Source organism: Pleurodeles waltl, chromosome 12 (genome assembly GCF_031143425.1).
Source record: "Pleurodeles waltl isolate 20211129_DDA chromosome 12, aPleWal1.hap1.20221129, whole genome shotgun sequence".
Classification (NCBI taxonomy): domain Eukaryota; kingdom Metazoa; phylum Chordata; class Amphibia; order Caudata; family Salamandridae; genus Pleurodeles; species Pleurodeles waltl.
The window spans coordinates 222,893,898-222,916,003 of NC_090451.1; the positions used below are offsets into that span (position 1 = coordinate 222,893,898).

General features: G+C 43.1%; 1 protein-coding gene across 4 annotated transcripts in view; it reads left to right on the forward strand.

Annotated features, from left to right (window-relative positions):
* The window catches only part of NFAT5 (nuclear factor of activated T cells 5), a 643,105-nt gene that overhangs the window by 127,173 nt on the left and 493,826 nt on the right, over positions 1 to 22,106 (forward strand). The gene's annotated exons all lie outside the window — the stretch shown is intronic.

Consider the following 22,106-nt stretch of genomic DNA (forward strand, 5'->3'; position numbering starts at 1 on the left):
TTCATGAAAACCTAACACCAAAAACAATCAGAAGAAACTCTGAAAGCACCCAAAATTCCCAAACCGGACTTAGATATGTGTACATCCTGTCCAAACATATAGAGGCACAAAGCCTACAAAGTAGGGCCATTCAGGTCTATGTCGGAGCATTCAAGAGTGGAAAGCGTCCAGCCAATTCATCAGTCAAAAACATGTGATACAATGATGCAAAGCTCAAATGAGCCCCACACCCTGTGCTTGCCCATCTCCCCCAGCCAATAGAAAGGAGAAAAGTAAATAAAGTTTAGAGTATAAAAAGGCTGCCATACCAAAGCATCATTAAAGAGACAGTTGCCTTCCTGTTAGAAGTCAAATGAGTTTGTCAGGTATATCCGGGGTGACCCCCCAAAGATTGTTCTCCAGTCCCCAAATTGTGGAGTTCTCAGAACTTGCGTCTCAGGATGTGGGGAGGTCACTAGAGTGCAGGGAAAATGCTGTCTCCACTGCCCTTATCTGTTCCTCCATGGATGTTGTTTGGTCTAGTGGTTCATTCCTCAATTGGTGTGTTGGCTACTGGTTCTGGGCGTACTGTGCCCTTGTCATAGCTTTCCAGCAGTTCCATGCCACAGCTAGATCTAGGAAAAAGTGAGTCTTGTCCTCCGTCCGTGGTCTCAAGTGGTGGGCTGGCTAGAGCAGGGAGTAGATCAACCCCATCTCATGGAACCGTCTCTTGACAAAGGAGGAAAGCTGAGATTGCACCTTAGAGGGTGAAGTCAGGATACAGCACGACCTTGGTATTCTCCACCATGAAGGGCCATGGTGGCGGGCCTGTTGAGGTAGGAAATCCCTGCTGTGGAAATAGAGGACTAAGTGGGTTGGGGCCTTTGGCTTAGGAGAGAGAGCTTAGACACTGTGCCTAGTCCAGGGCATAGGATCTTGATAGTCCCTCCAAGGCCACAGCCTCCTGGAGCCAATCCTCCAGAAAAGCAAGCATGGAGTTGCCCTCCACACCCTCCTGCAGCTCCACCATCCTTATGTTGCTACATCTTGGCCCTCTTCTCTTTATCGTCCATCCGGGCAGCCAGTCACTTTGTTTGTGCTTCCAACTCTGCGAGGAGGCGCTCCATGGTTTGGGCCTTGGGTACCGGCTCTTGAACTGACACTTCGATGGCCAACACCCTCCCCGATAACTGCCAACAATTTATTGAGCTGGAAACCCACGTGGGAAGTGTTGCTGCTTTCAGCATGGTGTTTTGACCCTCCTCTTTGGGGTGGGCACTCGTTTGGGCATCACCATTAGGTCTCAGGGTGTGACCCATGCCTGGTGCAGGGGATGGAGTACAAGACTTTCCTGTAAAATAGCATGCAAGATAAAAAAACAGTGTTGTCAGTCGTTCCCAAAACCACCTCCACAGTACAAAGTGGGGAGCAGCAATTGTTGAGGTATGACAAATGGGAGAGTGTTCAACAGATGGGGGAAAGTGAGGTGCCACCCCTCAAGAGTATTCACTGATCCCTAGAATTGGTAGTGGCAAGGATTAGGTGCAAGTGTGGGGGTTTTCAAGATGATCCAGCTGCACCCCCCACTCTTCCCTCAATAAACGGGCGGAGGGGTATAGCCAATGACTCTCCAGCTTCAACAATCTATTGTCATCTGGGACCACATCTGTCGCCCACCGGTACTTCCAGGGGGTAAGGTGGCCGGGAACTGACATAATTTGGAGGGGCGTACCCACAGGGGTTCTTTGCCACCCAGCGACCAGAGCCATTTATGATAATGTCATAGAGCTCCCCAAACATCCCCTCCCCGATGTTCAGTGTACTGGAATCGAGCCTCACGAAAACCTGTCCCCTCATAGGTTTATCACTTATGTTTATATCGCCCTCAACTGACGTCATTTGGGAGGGCGTATCGAGAGGGGTCCTTTGCCACCCTGCAGCAGATGCTCCAGGATCATGAGACCTCGATGCTCCTACTTTTGTCAACTTCTGAATGTCCCTCTAGGCAGCTTGAGGGCCTCCCACCCAGCTATCCAGGAAATATGTTAGTAAGGGAGGTCCAGCTGCTCCAAGACCCATAATGTCCGGCTTTGTACCAGATTGATATCTGCAGAGTCTTGGTCCTCCTGAGGGGGTCACCAGCACCGCTGTCCTAAAAGCTGCAACCAAGGTAAGGTTGGAAAGGAGAGAGTCACCAAACACAGCCTGGGCCCCTTACACAAAAACAATCCGGGCAGGAGGAAGGGCCGTCGCGTTTCCATCCTTCTGTGGGCTCCGTGGCTGATCATGCCGCGCACTATAGGCCCATCTCGAGCGCTAAACAGGATGGCACCACAGTCCGAGCTCTACCATGCAGATGCCATTTTAGGGGCATGGTGGAGGCATCCTCAACCTCTATCGCCCTGGGCCGTCGACAATTGGAAGCACAGTCTCCCACTTTTGCCGCCCCCACTTGGCTCCAGGGGCACCTGGGTTGTCAGCTGGTGCTGGGTGACGCGGTCCGAGAGGGCCGGTGGTTCATGGTCCGGTGAGGAGCTCGAGCTCTGAGCTATTTACTACATGGCTGCTTGCTCTGCCCCCCAAATTAGTGAACTTACAGAACGTACAGACACCTTTCAACTTTCGGGATGGAAGGACTGTTGCAGTGCAAAATACGGTAAGGTGTTAATGAAGTGGGCATTGGAGAAGTGGCAACAATGATGTAAAACTAGTAAGGCTGATCTACACAACATGACTCCATATGTCTTCTATTAGAAATCTATAAGAAATCCCTATAGGAGACAGAGAAAGCAAGAGACTGAGTTTCATCTGGGAAATAATCACCCAATGTGGGAAATTATCCCAAAGATCAAGGAAGCAGAAAAAGCAGTATAGTATTAAACACCAGTTAAAATGAAAATATATCCTAATACGATTAAGAAGTGACTATACTGTGCTGGATTTATTTGCAGCTGAGAAAATAATAGACTGATGTATTACAAACTGTTTGAGAAATAGCAGACATAAGTTTGCCAAGGGTCCACTTGCGCCTGTATGTAAAATAAATATATATATATATATATATATATATAATACACATATTAATGTAATACTTAACACAATTTTTGTAACATCATGTAATATGGTCTGCCCCAGAAGCTCAATACCCGGCTCCAAACTCTTCAGCATTAGGTAGCCAGAATGAGCCACTTCACCAGTATGTGGGACCGTATCAGACCAATTCTTTAAGCTCTCTAATTGCTATTTGGTAGATGCTAGAATTTAATTCAGTGTTTTTTACTCTCCCCACAAAGCAGATCTGTAAATGCCCCACATTTCTGAAGAAACCTGAATAGTACTTCATCCCTCCTAGAGACTTTTACTCAAGATGAGCATTGAACTCTTCAAGCAGGCAACACGTGAATGCTTAATAGCTGAGCCAACCACATGAAGGTCATGAAACTCCTGAAAATTGAACTCTTCAGAATTGCTTATAATTCAGATCAACGTGGGTTGCGTTGTCTCGTTTCTCATACCAATGTCACAGTTTAATAATGCTTATCTTGTGTATGTGTATATGTTATAGAGCGTGTCTAAGGCCAGTACATATCTAATATAATGATGAGCTTTGATCTTCAGCTTAGGGTATTGTTTTCCTGTTCAGAATATCTATTTTTTCATATTTCTATGGGGGGGGGGGGGGTCAGATCCATTAATCCTTCATCCTGGTGTCACAACAGTTGCCTGCTTGAATGTCTGTATTGTTTGATTACCGCACATGTCCTTAGAACAGCTTTGCCTATTCATTTTGTGTCAGTCATGCACTGGACCCTCCAGTTGAAGGCACCAATAGTTATATCCCATGCTCGGACCAGATGGTTCCTGAGACCCTGTTTAGTTTACATGTGTAAAAAAGAGTACTCTCACTTTCAGCCCATTTCCTCATGCATAATTTCCATTTTACTAAAACCTGCAATGCTTTGCACCACAGTGCTGTCTTCCTCTCTGCAAGTGTCTATGCCAGGTCGGCAAATCTACTTGAGGCTTTCTTATTTTTGGATGGGGGTACAGTTCTCAGTATGAAAACCTTAGGGCCCAGTTGTAATTGTCTGCCTGTGGCTTGATTCTCAACTTGTAGCAGTTCCCTCAAATACCTCTGAATTGTGATAAAATGATAAAACCCCACAGCCCGCCACACCTGGGACAGAAAACTGCTGCACCTGGTAAAATGTACGAATCTCATGGGCGGTGATGTAAATCTTATGTATAAAGTTGAATTTTGTGATTTTAAAATGGGCATTTCTAGAGACGCTCTGGATTGCACCGAATAGTCTTCCCCATTACTTCTCCTTGGTGGGTTGATCAGAATTTCCTTGAGGGATTGATCAGTATCAAGAAAGGACCTGAATGAGAGGTCGAGCAATGCCCAGTAGACTAATACTACTACAATCAGTCCCAACACCAAATAAAATGCAGTAGGCGCTGACCCTTGTGTGGTGGGTGTTCCACATTGCCTCCCCCTAATTTGTGCTCCATTATTATTATAACTATAGATTTATGCAGAAAAAATGTCCTGCCTGTAAGTTGAAGCCACTCCTTGTAGTGATATTGTGTGACATTTTGTCTGTCATCTAACTTTCCATCTTGAAGCAGCCACTAGTTATCTTTGCCGCTATGGGTCTCCACCCTTTTTCTGTACAGATCCCACAATATGTACTATGTCAATCCTGGTGTATATGGGTTCAGCCTAATAGTACACTTGCGGCAGCACACCCTAAAGGATTTGAGGGCATTTAGTACTCTCAGAAAAATCCCTGTGGGATTAAGTAGAACAGTAATTATTTCCTTAGTCATTTGCTCTTCTCTCTTCCAACTTCTTATCTTGTTTCCTTTGCCATTTAGCTGCCTTATTGTAATTGTGCATTTGTGTCCAGATACCATAAACATTAAACATGGGACTGACCCTGTTTATTCTCTCCATTTGATGTTTGTTATCACTTTAACTTAAATAAAATCATCTGTTGATCTTTGGGTCGGTTTTAGCATCAGCCATTCAGGTTTTTCTTGTGTGGATTGAGTCCATGTCAGGTTTAGTCTTCTCCTGTTTCTGTTGATCCTTCCAGCAGTTTTCTACATTGATGCTGTCTGTGACTTTCACACATTGTTCTCGCTATCCTGCTGAGTTTGTTGTTTTGATGGCTTCCTGGGGCAGCTCCACCATTGTCATGTACCTTTTCTGCTTTGGTCAATTCAATTCTAAGTTCCCACGCCTCTTGAGGGTCAGTAAAGAAGCACATATTATTGTCAACCAGTATTTAAATGTGGAGTAAAAAAAAGTAGTGCATATTTCACTACCAATTCTCTTAGCAATGAACAAAGTTTTCTGTTGTATTCCTGTTGTGTAATCAGGGAAGATCAATAGCTTACTGTTGTCCTTCTCCAAGTAGCCAGATTTTGTTATCATTTGCAATATAAGGTTTCTATCTCTAGAGCTCTGTACTCTTGTGACAGTTGGGGCGCGGGGGTGGTGGATTTTTATCGTGGGAGGGGAGAGGAAAGAAAGGTGGTAGAGTCTTCCTACAGAACAAAGAGGTGGAGCACTTTACTTTCTGGTGGTTGTCTAGGGTGCCCTGTTCTAGTACATTCCTTGTAGTGAGCATGACTGTTGCATCTCAGCAGTGCTCATTTAAGACCTTCCTGAATGAGTTTCTCCAATAATTTGAGTAGTTTTGTATACTTCTGTATCAGCCCAGGTGTGCTACTGAGAAAACTGTTGTGTAATTAGGAAGACCTGTGACCTATTAGTCTTCAGAGCCCTCTGACGCATCTCTATCACTGTAGGACTTCCAGGAAGCCACGTTGCCTCCGCTGCTGATGTGTCTTCCCAGCCAGGACTAATTCATTTCACTGTTCGAGGCCTTGAGCCCCTGCAGGCCACCTCCACCTCCGGAAGCTTTTATAATTGTTACAGTTGGGCCCAATCAGTTCCTACTTGGGTGGCTGAGCTAGCCTAGCCACCTCCAGTCACCCCTAGCCAAACTACAGGCCTTTTCTCCTCACTTTGTCTTCTGTATTGCTTGTGGTTCCGTTATGGTAGGCATTCACTCTCCAGTGGCTAACAAATGCAACTTGGCTGGTTTTTCATACACCAAAGCCTGTGTGCTGCCATTTATTTTGGGCACAGTCCCTCAGTATAGAGATCTCAATTTATTGCCTTGCTGTCGATCGCCACATTTTCAGTCTCAGGCCCATTTCTCCCTCCCTTTTCTCCACCACAAAGTTCTCCAAGTTACTGCACCGTTTTCAGTTTGATGACGTCTCTTACAGTTTCCCAGGTAAACTCACATCAACCACATCTTTCAGAGAGAGCACAGTGCTCTTATTTCTTCAGGATTACTGATGATGGAGGAAGCCGTTAAGGAGCTTGGCTACAGTTTGCCTCACAGGGTGCTCAAGTCAGTTCAGACTGCTCTTCGCAGGAATATTGTGGGGGAGTGATGATCCTGATACTATCTAGCTGTGTCTTTGATATCCATGTAGCCCATGTTTACCACTATAATTAACTATGAATCACATACAGTAGTCTTTTTTTGTGATTCGTAGGAACATTGGCCACATGTTGGGAAGATGGTGAAAAATCATCATTACATGTGGTGATGAGTTTCACACGTTTGTTAGGGTGCATCCGTGAGATTGGTTCTGATGAAGACCCGGTTTTCATTAATAATTATTATAGGTGAGTCGAAATGTCAACATCTATTTGAATTCATCTGCTTCAATGTAGTGACAAACCTTTTAAGCAAAAAATTAAAAATTTAAGTATTTTTTACTGGAGATTTTCATCTACTTCAGATTGTTTGTTTATTATATATCTATGTATCTATCTATATGTATGATGTGTGTTTTGTCACAATCTTTCTCTCATGATTATCTTTGTTAGAAGACGCTAACAGAGTACATCTTTTTCACAATATACAAATGTATAGAGTTTGACTACAAGTTTGGCCTTCCTCGAACTCTGTGGGGCCTTATTAAGACCTTACTAAGGGTTAAATACTGATTGCAGCTGATGTCTCTTATGAATATCATAACAAGCTGGGCAGAGGTAGTGTGAACATAGCTAGGCTTTATGTAACATTTCCTGGAAGAATTGATAGTGTTTTAGGGCTAAACTCTCACCCACCTAGAGGTGACATGCTGCATCATGGGGCCTCTACTCATAATGGTGGAAGTAACCACCAATATGAGTTTATAACCCCAAACCAGCAAGGGAGCTTTTAGGGGTGAAACATAGAGTCCACAGATGTAGACGAGCGGGCCTTAATGATCCAGTTTTTGAATGGGTAATTTGTCCTAGGTCTCCATACATCAGGCTATCATTCCCAGTGTTGTATGGGCCTTAGTTCAGCAATGTTGCTGTCTTCATTCTTGGTATTGGAAGGGAGGGATCCTGCCTATTCCCCTCTGGCTGTTTCTTTGAGCCAAGGCAATTTTATGAATACCAACCAAATGCCCTTTTTTTGTACTTCACATGTGTTTTGTCTGCCACAACTATTTCAGCTCAGAGTATGTTTTGCTTTGAATTGCCGCCACTTGCATAGTTTTGTTTTTCCAAAATAGATGTTTATGTAACATGGAGTAGTTCCCTTTTTGGTTCCCCATGCCAAATAAGTGAATAATCCGGGCTTACTCCACCTGAGAATGTATGTATGCAAAAGTGTGTGCTTGCTTGAGTGTTTTCCTTCCACACAATTAACATGCACACTGATTTAGAATACATTGAATTTGAAGGGATCTTCGTCCCTAGCGAAGGACGAGTGACCCTGATGGGCAACTAAAATCTGCTGTAACATGTTGGCCTTCGGAGGTGTAACACTAGAGTAATCCTCATCTCTGTGTCAACCTATTTTTAACCCTACCAGAGGACATCACCTACAAAAATATCTTTGGGATAGCCTATTACATGATTTGAACCATAACTTTGTCACAAGATCCCACAGGCTTGTAATGCCAAGAGCTCCTTAGCTTGAGCTCATCCAGATGCCTTGGCATTCTTCACAAAGGACTTTAGGATGAGGCATGCTTCCAAAAAATGTAGCAGCTGCCCTTCGAAAAACCACATAGTGGTCTCTAGTTGGCAGTGTCTGCATATCAGAGTATCCAACTCACTTCAACTTCACCTCTTCTGAGTTTATCTTTTGTGGTATTTGTAGTTTGCTGGTATTAAATATATTCAGAAAAGAGCATCTTCTAAATTTTTTTTGTATCATTCGTTTTTTCAAGTTAGCTGTGACCAAATTCATTATAATGTGCCATCTGCAAGTTTTAACGAAGGAGTGGTTGTCCTGTCCTGACAGACAAAGAAAGGTCTAGCCAACGAGTATCTCTGTGAAGGACTGACTGAAGAGAAAACACACTCGCTGTGGAGCCAAAGGATTTGTGGTCGTCATAACAAAAGATACCTCTGACTCCTAAGGTTTGTATAAGTACTTGGACCATTAATGGACTATTCCTGTAGAGTCACCAACTGCCAGTCGCTCTATGGCCTGCTAAGAGAGATAGTCCCTCTACAGTACTGATGGGTGAACATGTTATACCCACTGTCAAACACTTGTACTTTTATGGAAGAGCAAAAATACAAAATGTACTCCCTGTGCGGTGACAGATGTTGAGTCCACTGGGTGAAAATCCCATCACAGGACAGAAAAGCAAGAACAATCCGGTTGCACAGTAGTCATGAATGCAAGTGCGTTGATCACTTTATGGTGATTTAAGACCCTGAAATATCCAAAAGACCTAGCAACATCCAGCTGCTATTAAATGCTAAACATCAAGGAAAGAGAATTGTGATTCATCAGTCCATTTGCCTATTTAGTGATCAGAAGCAGCCAGTTCACCATCTGCTCTAATATTGGCCCTAAATGTCCCCTTTTCATTTGGGCATTTTGCACCCCAGTTCAAATATTTGTGTGTAAGCATAGGTCATATTTTTGGGACAGAGTAGCAAAAGCTTATTGATGGTCTGAATTGTGCAGGAAAGATCCTGGCTCCCTTTCTTTTTTGTTCAGGGTTTTTTTTTTTTACTAAAGAATGTCATAATCCTGTATTTTCAGAGCTGCGAAGATTTAAGATACATAATCATTTAGACCATAAAGATTAAATGTGAGTTGTTGTGTCTGCTAGCCAATGTAATTGTTACCTCTTGTATTCTTGAAAAGGGAATTAAGTGTGCAGAACCATTGCAGACCTTTGCGTATTAATGCATTCTCCTACCTAACCCTTATGGAAAAGGGTTGGTTGTAGGAAAATAAGAAATAGCCATCATATGACATAAGCTTTCACCCTAGATTGGTATGATTTTCTCATGTGGTCCTGTTTCAAGTCTATACATCAGACTAGAGGCAGCTCAATATGATATATATTAGCATCCAAGGTCCATCCTAAGTGGTATTGCAGTGTGGAGTTGACTGATTTGTGCTTTTTACAGTGGCAAGTGTAATCTCAGTGGTACTTGAACTGCCTTCAGTGAGAGTGTTGGGAGAAATTACGTTGGTATTTGGGAGGATGAACTCAAGCTCTAGGAGACCGGCGTGATTGCAACCTATAAAGTGTGAGATTTCTGTGTTGCGCCCCACCATGAACAGAGGCTAGAAGGCAAAATGCAACTATTTGAGAAACTGATAGTAGAGACCTCCATTCCTGTTCTTCACCACCTCTTGGCAACATTAGAAAGTCACACATCCATCCCTACTTGTAGCTTTCACCAATATAGGCATCGCAGGAAATTAACTTTGTGGGTCTGTCTTGAAACTGCTTTTCTTCTGTTGTTCCCTCTTCCCCCCCCCCCCATCCAACCCCACTGTCTGTCTCTGATCTACAATATCTGTCCTGGGCCTTACGCTGTTATTTTTATGCCCTCACTCTTGGTGATATCATCTCCTTCCTGTTATTCTATCTTTAAGCTGATGACATTCAGCTCTTTTTTCCATTCTTCCCCAGCTTCACTATATGCCTCCCTTCGAGCCCTCTTGGCAATTTAAGCACCCCGTTCAACTTAGCACCTTTCACCTCAGCCAGTAGAGTAGGTCTTCCTTCAGCAACGTGCAGTTGGAATTATTTGTAATTTCAGCAGCAACTAATGCCACGTTTCAACCACTCGGCATCAAGAGAAACTGTAATCACCTTCTTTCAGAAGTACAAATCCATGCTTGTCATGAACTATGTAGACTACAATAACAGCCTTCCAGTAGGCCACCCCATATATATTTTTTCTCACTTTGATCAAAAATATCAATATCGTAACTTCCTCACTACATATCAGCCCCACCAGTCACCCATCACTGGAACACTGTGTGATACTTACTGTGGTCTTTAGGACCTTACTCATGAATGGTCTCAATGTAGAATATCTTGAAACAATTTGATGGTAATGGAGGTGTGCAGTGCTTCTTCGTGAAAAAGGTCATTAATGCCTGAGGTGCCTCGTGATCACCCTTCGCCCTAGTACAGAAAAGCAGAACCATTTTATTTATTTATTTATTTATGTATGTATGTATTTATTTATTTTAAGAGGAGAAGCTTCTGCTACATCTTTGGCGCCCCAGAGAGGCGGCCATCTGCAGTCTCCTCTTCCACCCATCATCATGGCTATCTGTATTATGTTGTGTGCCTCTTTGCACCCTTCAGTGGGACACTGAAGGATTTTATGAAACACTGACCATGTATGCTGTTATAGTTAGAGTATTGCTGTTGTATTGGCTGAAGGCGAAGAATGCTATGTAACTTGTCAGAGATGGGTACTCTAAGCTGCATGATAAATATTTTAGCAACACAAAAGGATGATGGCCGGAGTGCTGAATAACGCAAACACTCCCCCCCCAGTCACAGATCTAGGTTTAATCCATCGTTCTTTTGCTCACCATGCCACCCCAGATTGGACCCAGCCATATGCAAATCAGTCTTGACCCGAACTGGCAAGCCAGTTCCTCCCTGGTTGCGATGTTGGGGTCTGAGGAGCGCTTTAGTCAGGTTTTGGTGATGAAGGCAACGTCTGGTGACTGAGAAGGTGATGGTGTCCCAGATTTCCGTGGCGTGTCTACAGAGGGATAAGCATTGAGCAGGATACATCGGAGAGGTTCCAGGTTGACCGTGGCCTTTCGGTTTGGTGTGGCGCGGGGTCCTGTGTGGGCTGGCGGTTTAGTGCTGCAGGAGAAGCAGCAGTTTTGGCAGGGAAAGTGTCCTTTTGTAGCACAAGGGAATGTGGTGCAGCAGTTGTTGCGTTCAGGATTCAAGGCTCTAAGCTCTTCGGTGGAGTAGTGGTGGATGTCTGGTGGGCCAGAGTTCCTGGTACTAGGTTCAGTCAAGGTGTGGACGAGCACCGACGGACTGTCTTTGGCCGCGGCTTCCATTAAGTAGGTCATGGGGGTAGAGCGGGGTGGTGGGAGGAGGGAAATGGAGAGGAGAAGAAGCAGAAAAGGCAGATTCAGGGCAAACATTTAGTTTGAGTTATATATATCAGAACGTAATTATAGGTGTTTATTTTGCCATGCAATTGCAAAGCCCAGATCCATTCGTTGGCTAAATCTCGTAGACCCAGGGTAAGGTATGATTTTCAGGGGGAGTTACCATTTGCTAGGGTTAACCATAATACATTTCTTCACATTAGAAGGGGGCACATGCAGTTTTTTTACAATATGTCAGGAATCGTGAGTAGAACAGCAACTTATAGCTTGTTAAACTAAATGTCAATCGAAATTGAGCTTGAATGTGGTGACTGTCAAACAGATGGTTTGGCGAAAGGTGGTGCACTGCAATATATCCAGCCAACAAGGAAGCTTATTTCTAAAATTCATAATAGTGTACAGTAATGTAGGTGTTAGTTTGTGTTCCGTGCCTTTACATGTCTTGGGCCATAGGGTCCTGAAAGATTCTTCAGCAAGCAAATTCCATATTGAATGATTGAGATGCACTTTTAAGCCCTTGCTTCTGAGTGTCTGAATGACTACATTCCTCAGATCACACTCCCAGGTACGTATGCGTGCTAACTCTTTTATTTTAACACAGTTTGCTTGCCAAGCACCCCTTTTCTTCACTGTCTGGCCGAAGGACTGATTTTGGAGTTTTTGTTTTGTTTTAGCTGGATCCCATTTTCCTTGCTGTAAGCTGCTCATAAATCTAGGGACCTTTGAAGCCCTCCTGCTATCTGATCTGAAAGTATAGTGTTGCTCTCATACTGTAGGATTTTTAGTGCGCAACCTGCCGATTTAAGGGACGGGGCAAACACAAAGACCCTCTCCGTATTCGTCAGATAAAGACTGAAAAGCAGGGGTGCTAATGTGCACCGCTGGTTCAGACCTGTACTCATGAAATGTTTCTCTAAGGTTTCCCACTTTTGAAGTTAGCTTAATCTTAACCCGCGTGTCAGTATAGAGGCTGATAATTGTTGTTAACAGGTGGAATGGAATGTTCCATTTGGTTAGTTTGGGTCATAAATTGCTTCTGCGGATGTTATCAAATGCTGTGATAAAGGCAGCGTGCAGCTATTGTCCCTTTTCAGACAAGGTTTGTTCTACCAGTGTGGCTTGGGCCAGTATGTTATCTTCAGTGCTGCACCCTTTCTGAAACCCTGTTAGAAAATATGGGATCAGTTGATTCTCAGTTACCCATCACTTCTGTCAGCATCTGTTTTGCATAGCACTTTCCTTTCACATCTAGAAAGGTGATTAGCGGATAGTTCTCTGGGGAATTTCGGGATGCTGTTTTGTACTGGAGTCAGTAGGGAGCCCCTCCAGCTATCTGGATTGTCTTTTTCCTGGAAGCAGTAATTGTAAAGTGGAGACAACAATGAGGTTCATACGTATTGTGCTTGCTTAAGGACAAATGCCAGAATTCCATTGGGGCTTGGGGGCACCCTTATTTCGTATGAACATGAGGGTACTTTCGACTTTGCAAGTGGAGATGAACTTGCCTGCAGCATTTACTGGGTCATGGTGGAATTGTATATTTAATTTATCTTTGGGAACTGAACCAATGTTGTGATCCACATGCAACAGTCTGAGTTGTGAGATCCATGCCACTGGTGCAATGTGCGGAGCAAGACTCTGTTTATGATAGAAAGTGACTAATGAACTAGGGTCCATAATTTCCTAGAGTCTTTAAGTTAGGCAGCCTCATGTGACTGAGTCCAGTATTTTTCTATTTTACCTGGATTCCCACATTATTTTCATGTAGAGATCCATTATTTTAGATCCCTTTTAATGCTGCGTTACCATGATGGCATCTTCTTAACCTGTTAAAAAGATTTCTTAAGGCTAATAAAATCTTGGTTCATCAGGATTTTATGCTTATGGTTAACAACCCCAGATGGACAGCGTGGCATGGTATTTGTAGAGGACTCCTTGGTAAACATCCTAACCAAAACGTCCAAAGAGGCAGACCAGTGGCTCGTGGGGGATAGATTGTTTTCCGGTGGAGGAGAGGTATGTCTCCTTAACTTGCATCACTGCCTCAGTAACCCTATCTAAGTCACTTGGGTGCCAATTAACTTTCCTAATTGACCCAACTTCTGATTCATAACCAATTATGGTGTGGTTGTGGAAGCGCTCAGCACTGCTGAATAGTATAATTTTCTGGTAGGCTTTCGGGGAAACGATGAAAGTCTGAGATTGAAGCCCAGGTACAATCGAGATTATCCAGATGCCGTGTAGAAAATTGTGTATATGCTGCTGTTTGATCCTAGGCTTAAAGCCCACTCAGCTTCCACAGTCCCAAGTGTTTTAGTTTAATGCAAGGGCTTCACCCTTTTTGTCCCTCATATGAAAGCTTATACTTTTCTGAGGTAGCTCACAATATTGTTTGCTCTCATCATGCCGGATAGTGCCTGAGGCAGTAGAGAGGAATTTGAAGTCCGTTGTAACTTCCACATGGCAGATGGGTCTTCTGCCATTAGATGCTGAATCACTGCAAGAAGAGCTGCTGCTGCCTTTTTATTTACTTGCTTAGGATTCAGATAACGTTACAAATAATTAAAGGTGTTGCTGTTACCACCGGATATATGTTTCTAGGAAGAGGATATTCTCAATGTTGGAGCATAGGAGGCAAGCATTAGCCACTATTCTTTTATGAATGTAAATGGAGGCTCAGCCAGATGCATGCCAACCACATAGTACATGGGTACTCACAAACGTTTTCTCAGGGGCCAAAAGTTTAATCTGTGGTATGACCAAGGGCCGTACTGATGCCAGCAGGGTGGCGGTCAGGGCGAGGGGGAAAAATGGGTGTTGGGAGTGAAGCATGCACATCTAGTGGCTGAATTGCCCAGTGTGAAACCAGAAAATCTGGGCTCAATCCCGGCTTCAGTACTTGACCAAACTGTGTGATCCTAGACAATTCATTTATTTCACTTTCCATCCTTTTTCTTCACTATCACATATAAGAGGACCTACAAATACATGACTTCGGGGTGTGAGCTGTACTAAACCTTCTCCTGTGTTTAATTTATTAGACTATAATGTTGTTCATGAGTAATAGCAACCCAGCCAAGCCAAAGGGTGCACATAACTAACTTGCTTCTTAGTTTACTGTTTGCATTGTTGTCTGGGTAAGGAGAAGCAAGAATATTTCTAAATTGATGTTTGAAAACTATCACTTAAAAAATACTCCTCAATACACTTTAAAAATACTTCTCAATGCACTGGTATGAAGTACTAAGTTAAGCGAGTCTTCATATTAATGAAGTACACTTTTTGAACTTTGTTTAGACTATCATATTTTTAGAAGCCAATTGTAAGATGTCTTAAATAATCAAGGTGTTGCTAAAGTTAAGTGGTGCAGGACACCCTATTTACTTTGTTTCTTTATCTTAAAATCGATGTCTAACCTTTTATTTCAAGTATTTTTCATGTTTCTTCTGACTCGAGTAAACAGCATCTTACTGCTGCTGTTTGACCAGGGGGCCGCATGTGGCCCTCGGGCCGTACTTTGAGTATCACTGACATAGAATAAGGGATAGCTGGCTTGAAATACTCTGAGTATTCAGCTATTCGGAAGGAGGCGAGAGCACAGTTTTCCTGAAAATAAGTAATGTTGAAATCCTTTTTTAATCCTCTATATTTCAGGTATGGTGCTCAACCCATTTTATGCCCCTAATGGTCCATAAACAGAGGGAAATATAAGAACTTTATCCAGAGTTGCTGGCATTAGGTGCTTCTTTTGTAGGACTGCGGACAGTCAGGACCAGTGATCACTGGGGAAACCTTAAGTTGTAAAGCCCTTTTTAAGCAATCTTCTGTTCTATCAGTAACGGTTAGAATTGTGACCTTGTTTTCTGTACTGTCTGCACCTTTGGCACCATATCGTATAGAGGAAAGTGCACCAGTGCCTGTGTAAGTGGAATAGCCACCTATGTGCCCATGGAGAGCAGTTTGTTTGGAAGATAGCAAGATATTTAGAAAGGACCGGGGTAACTATCCTGAATTCCCCAAAAATAAAAAAATAAAAAAAATTCTTCCAACTGCCACAGAAGGAGGTTTTCGAAGAATGTAACAATAGTGTGTTCATTCACTTTCCTGTCAACTGGGGGACCGAATGCAGCTGCAACAATATCGCTGGAGGAAATCACATTTAACCCTGTTAAGGCTTTACATACCTTGATGATGATACATCTTTTGAGGATGTCTTCCTGACCATGAGTTTGGTATCCCAGATATAAGATTTATATCTCTTTTCTCAGGTACGTTGGTTAGCTTAGGGTATAGTTCTATAGACACTGAATTTTGGGTAGCATCTGGTCCACGTGCCAATGATTGTCAGGAGACTTTAGGGGTCATTACGACCCCGGCGGTAATATGGCGGGAAGTACTGCCAACAGGCTGGCGGTACTTACTGCCATATTATGACACTGGCGGGTTGGCTGAAGCCAACTCTCCAATGTACCACTAAGGCCGCCACATCGATAACAGCTGCCGGGCTGGGGATTATGACCCCGCCTACCGCCATGGTTTTCGTGGCTTCCTTACAGCCACGAAAACCATGGCAGTAGGCACTATCAGTGGCAGGGAAGCCATTCACTGTCACTGATAAGGGTTGTCCCCCCAGTTACCACCCCCACATTCACGCCCCCCTTCACACACATACACACACCCTTTTCTCACAAACATCCACGCATGCATACCTCCACTCACACACACCCACTTGCAAACATACATGCAGATACGCAGTTACAAAACATAACATACACACACTCACACCTCCATGCATGCAGAGTCTCATCCAGCACGCAATGTACATCCGCGCTCTCTCTCTCTCTCTCTCTCTCTCTCTCTCTCTCTCTCTCTCTCTCTCTCTCTCTCTCTCTCTTCCCCCCCCCCCCCCCCCCCCTCCCTCTGTCGGAGTCCCAAGTTACCCAATGTCCAGGGGTACTCCGGCAGGAGACTGGACGGGCCGCCAAGCCGTATTATGGGTCATAATACAGCTGGCGGCGATCTAATAGTGTGGCCCGTCCTGCCGGAGACCTTACCGCCATCTGACGGCATGGCCACAGCTGGATTTCCCCCATCCTTCTGGCGGAAATCTAGCTGTGGTCATAATATGACAGACGGCTGGTAGCCACGGTGACTGTCTTTTGTCGGCCTTCGCTGCGGTGGTAGGTGGTTTTTACCCCCATTATCAAAATGAGGGCCTTTATGTTGAAGAAGGGTGGCATAACCATTAGGAAAGGCACTTTCCAAAGTGGAGCACAAGTATTTGTTGAGATGGGTTTGGAAACTTTAAGTATTAACCAGGCTTATAGTTGATGCCTGAGTAATGTTTGCCTCCTCACTTTGAATGGCAAAAGTTTTTTTTTTTTTTTTAAATAGTCGAAGGAGAACCCTTCCTAGTCATTGGTGACCTGCTTTTCTGTCCTAGATAGATTTTTATCGTGCTGGGCAGATTTCAAATTTTTTTCGTCACAAGGCTGTGTTAGGCCTGCAAGGGATATCTTCAAACAATACCTTATTTGACTTCGAAAGATCTACTGGCCTCTTCATGCAGTGACTCATTCCATCAAAGGGATGCACTGCACTGCTAGGCTCTACATAATAGATATTTTTGTTGATTGATTGTGCACCTTCCTGCTTCAGCCACCATTGATTTATATTTGGGAGATGTGTGTGGGAGATGAAAGGTGCAGTAGCCAAGGATGTAATGAAATCTTCCAACAGTGACTGTCACCAGCAGCTCTCAAGATCAGAATAATCCTCAACAGATTCTCAAAATGGGAAATTATCTTGAAGAGTGCTTTGTGGGCAAACCTAATGGATTGATTGAGAATAACGAATGTCAGACTCCACAATGAGAGAGGGGATCGTATTCTGCCATTTTCTGGGTTTTCTTTCTTTTTTACTTCCTACCACTGGCCTGTTCTTGCATGCCCGGAGGAAGCTTTGTAGCATTGGTTTCTCAAAATTGTTTATACAATAAACCATATAAAGCAGCCAAGTAGCACGATCTTGATTGCATCATGTTATTGCCATTTAGATTATTTAGATTAATCAGGTCTGCCTATGGGGTGCTTTCTTAGAGGTGCCCAGTGTATGGAAAGTGCTGTCCTACTCATCTTTTAGCTGCTTGGATTATGCTTGGTTGCACAGGTTTTAACTCTTTGCAGTGTTCGTTGAACCATTGCTCTTGGAAATATGCTCAATAAGACCTGAAGAAGTGAGCGATTGTGAGTATTTACACCTCATTCAGTGTAGTTCTTGAATTTAATGGTTTAAGTGCTGGGGGGTGGGTTTATGCATTGATGTTGAATGTGATTTTGGTGCATTGAAATACTTTTTGGAACAGTGTTATGACTGTGTCAGGTTTAGTGTTGTGTGCCAGAGGTCATGTGGGATTCACAGGAGGGCAGCAACTAAAGTTAAGTGTGTTTTTAAAACTTTCTATTTTATTAATCATGACTATGTTCTTGTTCAGTGTTGCCTTTATGCATGGAGTAGTTGAGGGGAGGGTTTTAAAATTGGGCTTGGATCTGGGTTGAGTGGTAATGTTCATTCAAGGGTAAAGATGTAAAGAGAGATGTTGTAGTAATGTAATTATGTCGCGGCCATAACAATGTAAACACAATATTCAATAAACTGTTGGCATTTTAATACTGAACAATTACTCTGACCTCCATTACTTGAATCTGTTTTATTGTCATTTGTTTATCACACTGTTCAATGCTATTTTAGCATTTTCTATGGTGCGATCACTTGAGCACAGAGCACTATAGATTGTTTCTTATCAGGATATTAAAATATACTTTACCACATACACTGTCAATATGGGTCCAACTGTTCTTTTCCTTTTCTTAAATATTCTATAGCTTGACTATTGTTGATAAATTCAACTGTTTGACTGATTTGACTTTGAGTAATTTCATTTGTTTCACTTGAGACCATTGTTCTTGAAATGAAAATTGAAGGAAGTTGGGTAACCCCTGCTCAAGTTGGGGGCACTGACCTGTTCCCGCTCCCGGGGTCCTCCCACATCAAGCCATTATTGCAGTCCAAGTATCCTGGTACGCTAGAGTCCAACATAAGTCTAAGTGGGCCTCATCCCAGCTTTGCCAATATCCTTAGGAGAAATTGCAAGGACGTCAAGGTGCCCCTTGTCTCGATCCTGGTCCCCCATGAAGGAGATTCAGCTGATCCCAGAGCACCCTGAATTTCCAGGACTGTTGGCGATGCCACAACATATTGAGGCATTTACGGAAACCCTGCTGTGAATCTTTGGCAGCCTGGCAGCTCACTGTGGCATGTTTGACCATCCTAGCTCCTCACAAGCCTCCAGTTGGGTAAGCGCAGGCGGGTCTCCCTTTGGCACACTCTGTGTATCCCAAAATCTGCTTTGGGTTCAAAGCTAGCGAAGTTGGGGATGAATTTCCCCCACAATACAATAGCAGTTTTTATTTGGATACACAAAGGCCAGTGGCTTGGACACTTCCCCTTGTACAGGGCTGAGTTCTCTCCCTGGCCCTTCAACGGAACAGCCAGTCTCATTCCTTGTATTCATCAAACGAGAAACTGAAGTCCTGGACTTGCAATTACCATCTGTTGTGAAAACCAACACTGATGTCTTACAACCTGCACAGAACTTTTGCTGCTTTTCAACAAAGCCCTGACTGATATCCTCATGGTACTCGGGCTAAGTCCTGCTCCTACAGCCACTCTGTTGTGACCCTGACATATCAACCTAAACCTGCTATTCTGGTAGTTCAAGCATTTTCTAACCGGGGGGCTAATCCCAGTTCTTTCCCTATGCCTCACCTCTCCAGAGTAAAAAAAAAAAAAAAAAAAAAAAAAAAAGAATATAGTCATTTAAATAGAATATCTTTTCATCATCTAGATTCACTCTTTGGTCAGTCAACTTCAGCTGTTTGCTGGGTTGGCTTTCCCAGAAATGAAGGGTCACAGAGATCTTGCTAGCAGTCCCAGAGTAAATGCGTGCCAACCTGGTGCAGGCCATTCAGGAAGGCCAGGACATGGCCGGATACATCAAATGGTCAGGCCTGGACAAGACCGATTGTTAAGGCAGAGCAGTTGGCACCAGTGTAGTACTACCGCACTGCTCATGGATGAGATCCACAGGCTTCTCGGGTAATGTTCAAGCGATGCTCATTGGTATATCTTTTGATGGGTCTCGTCAATTTGGAGAGAAGGCTTACTCCATCATTGAGGGCTTTAAAGAGTAGATCGACAGTGCACTCCCTTAAACTCTCCACACCGCAAGGCAGTATCCCAGATAATTTAGCTCCTGTTGAGGCATAGTTGGAGTTTTTGCTTACAGGCAGCGTCAAGGCCCACCACCCCAACAGGTACCCAAGGCCTTTCTGGGTTTAGTGTGGGGAATCAAGCAGACTGTGTCAGAGTCCACACGGACAGTAAACCTCCCAGCCCATAGAACTTAGAGCACCAGCCTCAAAGCCACTTTAGTTTGCCCATTAGTGGCACATGACCATCCTGTGGGAGTCAGAATCAGTCATTTTCACCACGGTGGTCAGATCATAAACTCCGACAGGCAGGTCCTGCCGATAGTCCGGTCAGCCTATGCCATGCTTGATCTGTAGCTATAGCTGTGTGTGATATTTGGCTAAAATGTAGGCTGCAGGAAAACATTCAATAAGAAAATCATTTGTAGATGTATTCCCAAATGCATCAGGTTTTCTTATGATTTGAAGCATGCATATTTGTCACTCAAAGAGCGAGCACATATTTTGCTTTAGTTTGTAGGGTCAACCCAGCAGAGATGTGGAAAGCTGCTACATAGACATCCCTCCTTAAAATATTGCGTGAACTCTAACACGTGTTAGTGGCAGCGTTAGAATTTTATTCCTTCAATTCTCCTTTAACCCGTGTCAAACTACTGCTTTGGTGTAGAATCTCGATATTCTGTCTGAATAATTAGATTAAATTGAAATGGCTGCAAGAAGCCAATCAAAAATGTTTGTAAAATTAGAGACAGATTTCACAGCATTTTTTTTAATGGCTTCTCCCTCGCATTGGGACATTTCTCAAATAAAATGGAACTGCAGGCATAAAAAATCACCAAGTTGGATTCTTTAATCTAGATCGGATTGTTTTGGCTTTCTGTTTTTTGTAGTCATGCGGTTACAATGGTAAAAGTAAAATTAACTTACAGTGGAAAAAATCATGATCTCTCATCTGTCAGTTGGTTAATTTTCTTTTTCTTTTTCCTGTGTTCCGTTTTAATAAGAATTTTAATTAAACTATACCACAGTCTTGCATGTATAAAGTTCAGACCTCATTACTAGCCTGTGAAATAATGAATGTTTGGTGGAACATTTTGCATGTTCATGCAACACGCTGTTAAAGATAGACATTCATACTTCTGTGACTTTTGTTAATCTTTGTGTGAGCTTCTCGTGTAGAGAAACACCATGGGGTTTTGTGCTTTTCCTTCTGACATCTTAAATGTGATTTGACTTTGATTCAGACTTTTGTCATCTTCAATAATAAGTACACCACTGAAAAAGACATAGATGTTTGTTTGATTTTCACATAATACTAAGTAGTAAGAAAATCAATCTCTTCCAGGGTGTAGGCCTTTGTTTGTATGTGGAAGAACTAATGGCACGTTATGGTGGTCTGTCCTTTAGGTTTGTGCCATGACCATATAGAATTTAGTTTAAATTAAGCAAAATTCAGTAGTGGTGCTGATTTCTAATCATATCCAAACCGTTTTCATGTATTAACCTTTTTCTGTTTAGAACCCTACAGTTTAATTTCGCTCTCCATAATGGGATTAGATCAAAGCATGTAAAATATATTTCCCAGTAACAAAGTATAGCTTACTGGGACGGTCATATCAATTTAATGACTTCTGTTTTCCGTTTTGATGCTGCTGATTCTCATTACTAATATCCACTAGAAAATGTGGGATCATGAGTAGGACATTTTGGATTATGCTAATGGGCCTTTTGTGCTGGTTGAAGCCGTTGATGGCTTTCCGTAAAATGGATCACACGTTCCTTATAATTACCCCCTCGTCCTCAATGGGCCTCGCCCAGTGGGTCCTCCAGTGGTTCTCTACTTTTCAAGCTGGGTGGCAGCAGAGTGCATATTTGTATACCTAGCTCTACCTCAGGGTTGCTGTCAGCACATATATACAACCTGCCATTCTGCCTCACCCAGTACTGGCGGTGTGCCATTTATCTCAATTAAAAAAATAAAAATAAAACAAAAACATGAAACCTACCAAAACCAAGTTCAGTCCTGGTTGTCGGAAATTTAACTTTAAGAGGGAAACCCCCCATAGTTTACAGTGTTGCAAGGTCCCTTAAAGTCTACTTGGAATTTTACCTGTTATTTAAAGCAAGCCCATGCGACACTGAAGGCACAAATAACTTGGTACTGAGCTTGACAGCTGTGTTTTGCTTATGACGAAGTTCCTAAATATTTTGAGTTTAAGGGTGTAATTCTAAGAAACTAAGCTATTGTAATTGCCTCACTGAGAAGGCAGAGTGGCATGCCATATATTTGCAAATGAGCAGTGGAGCAAAAATGTCGATAGACTTCATTCTGAGCAAATACTCAGCAGTCGTTTGAACAGTTTGCAGGAGTTCATGGTAACATTTTTCCTAAATCTCTGCATTTAAAGGAGGGTTT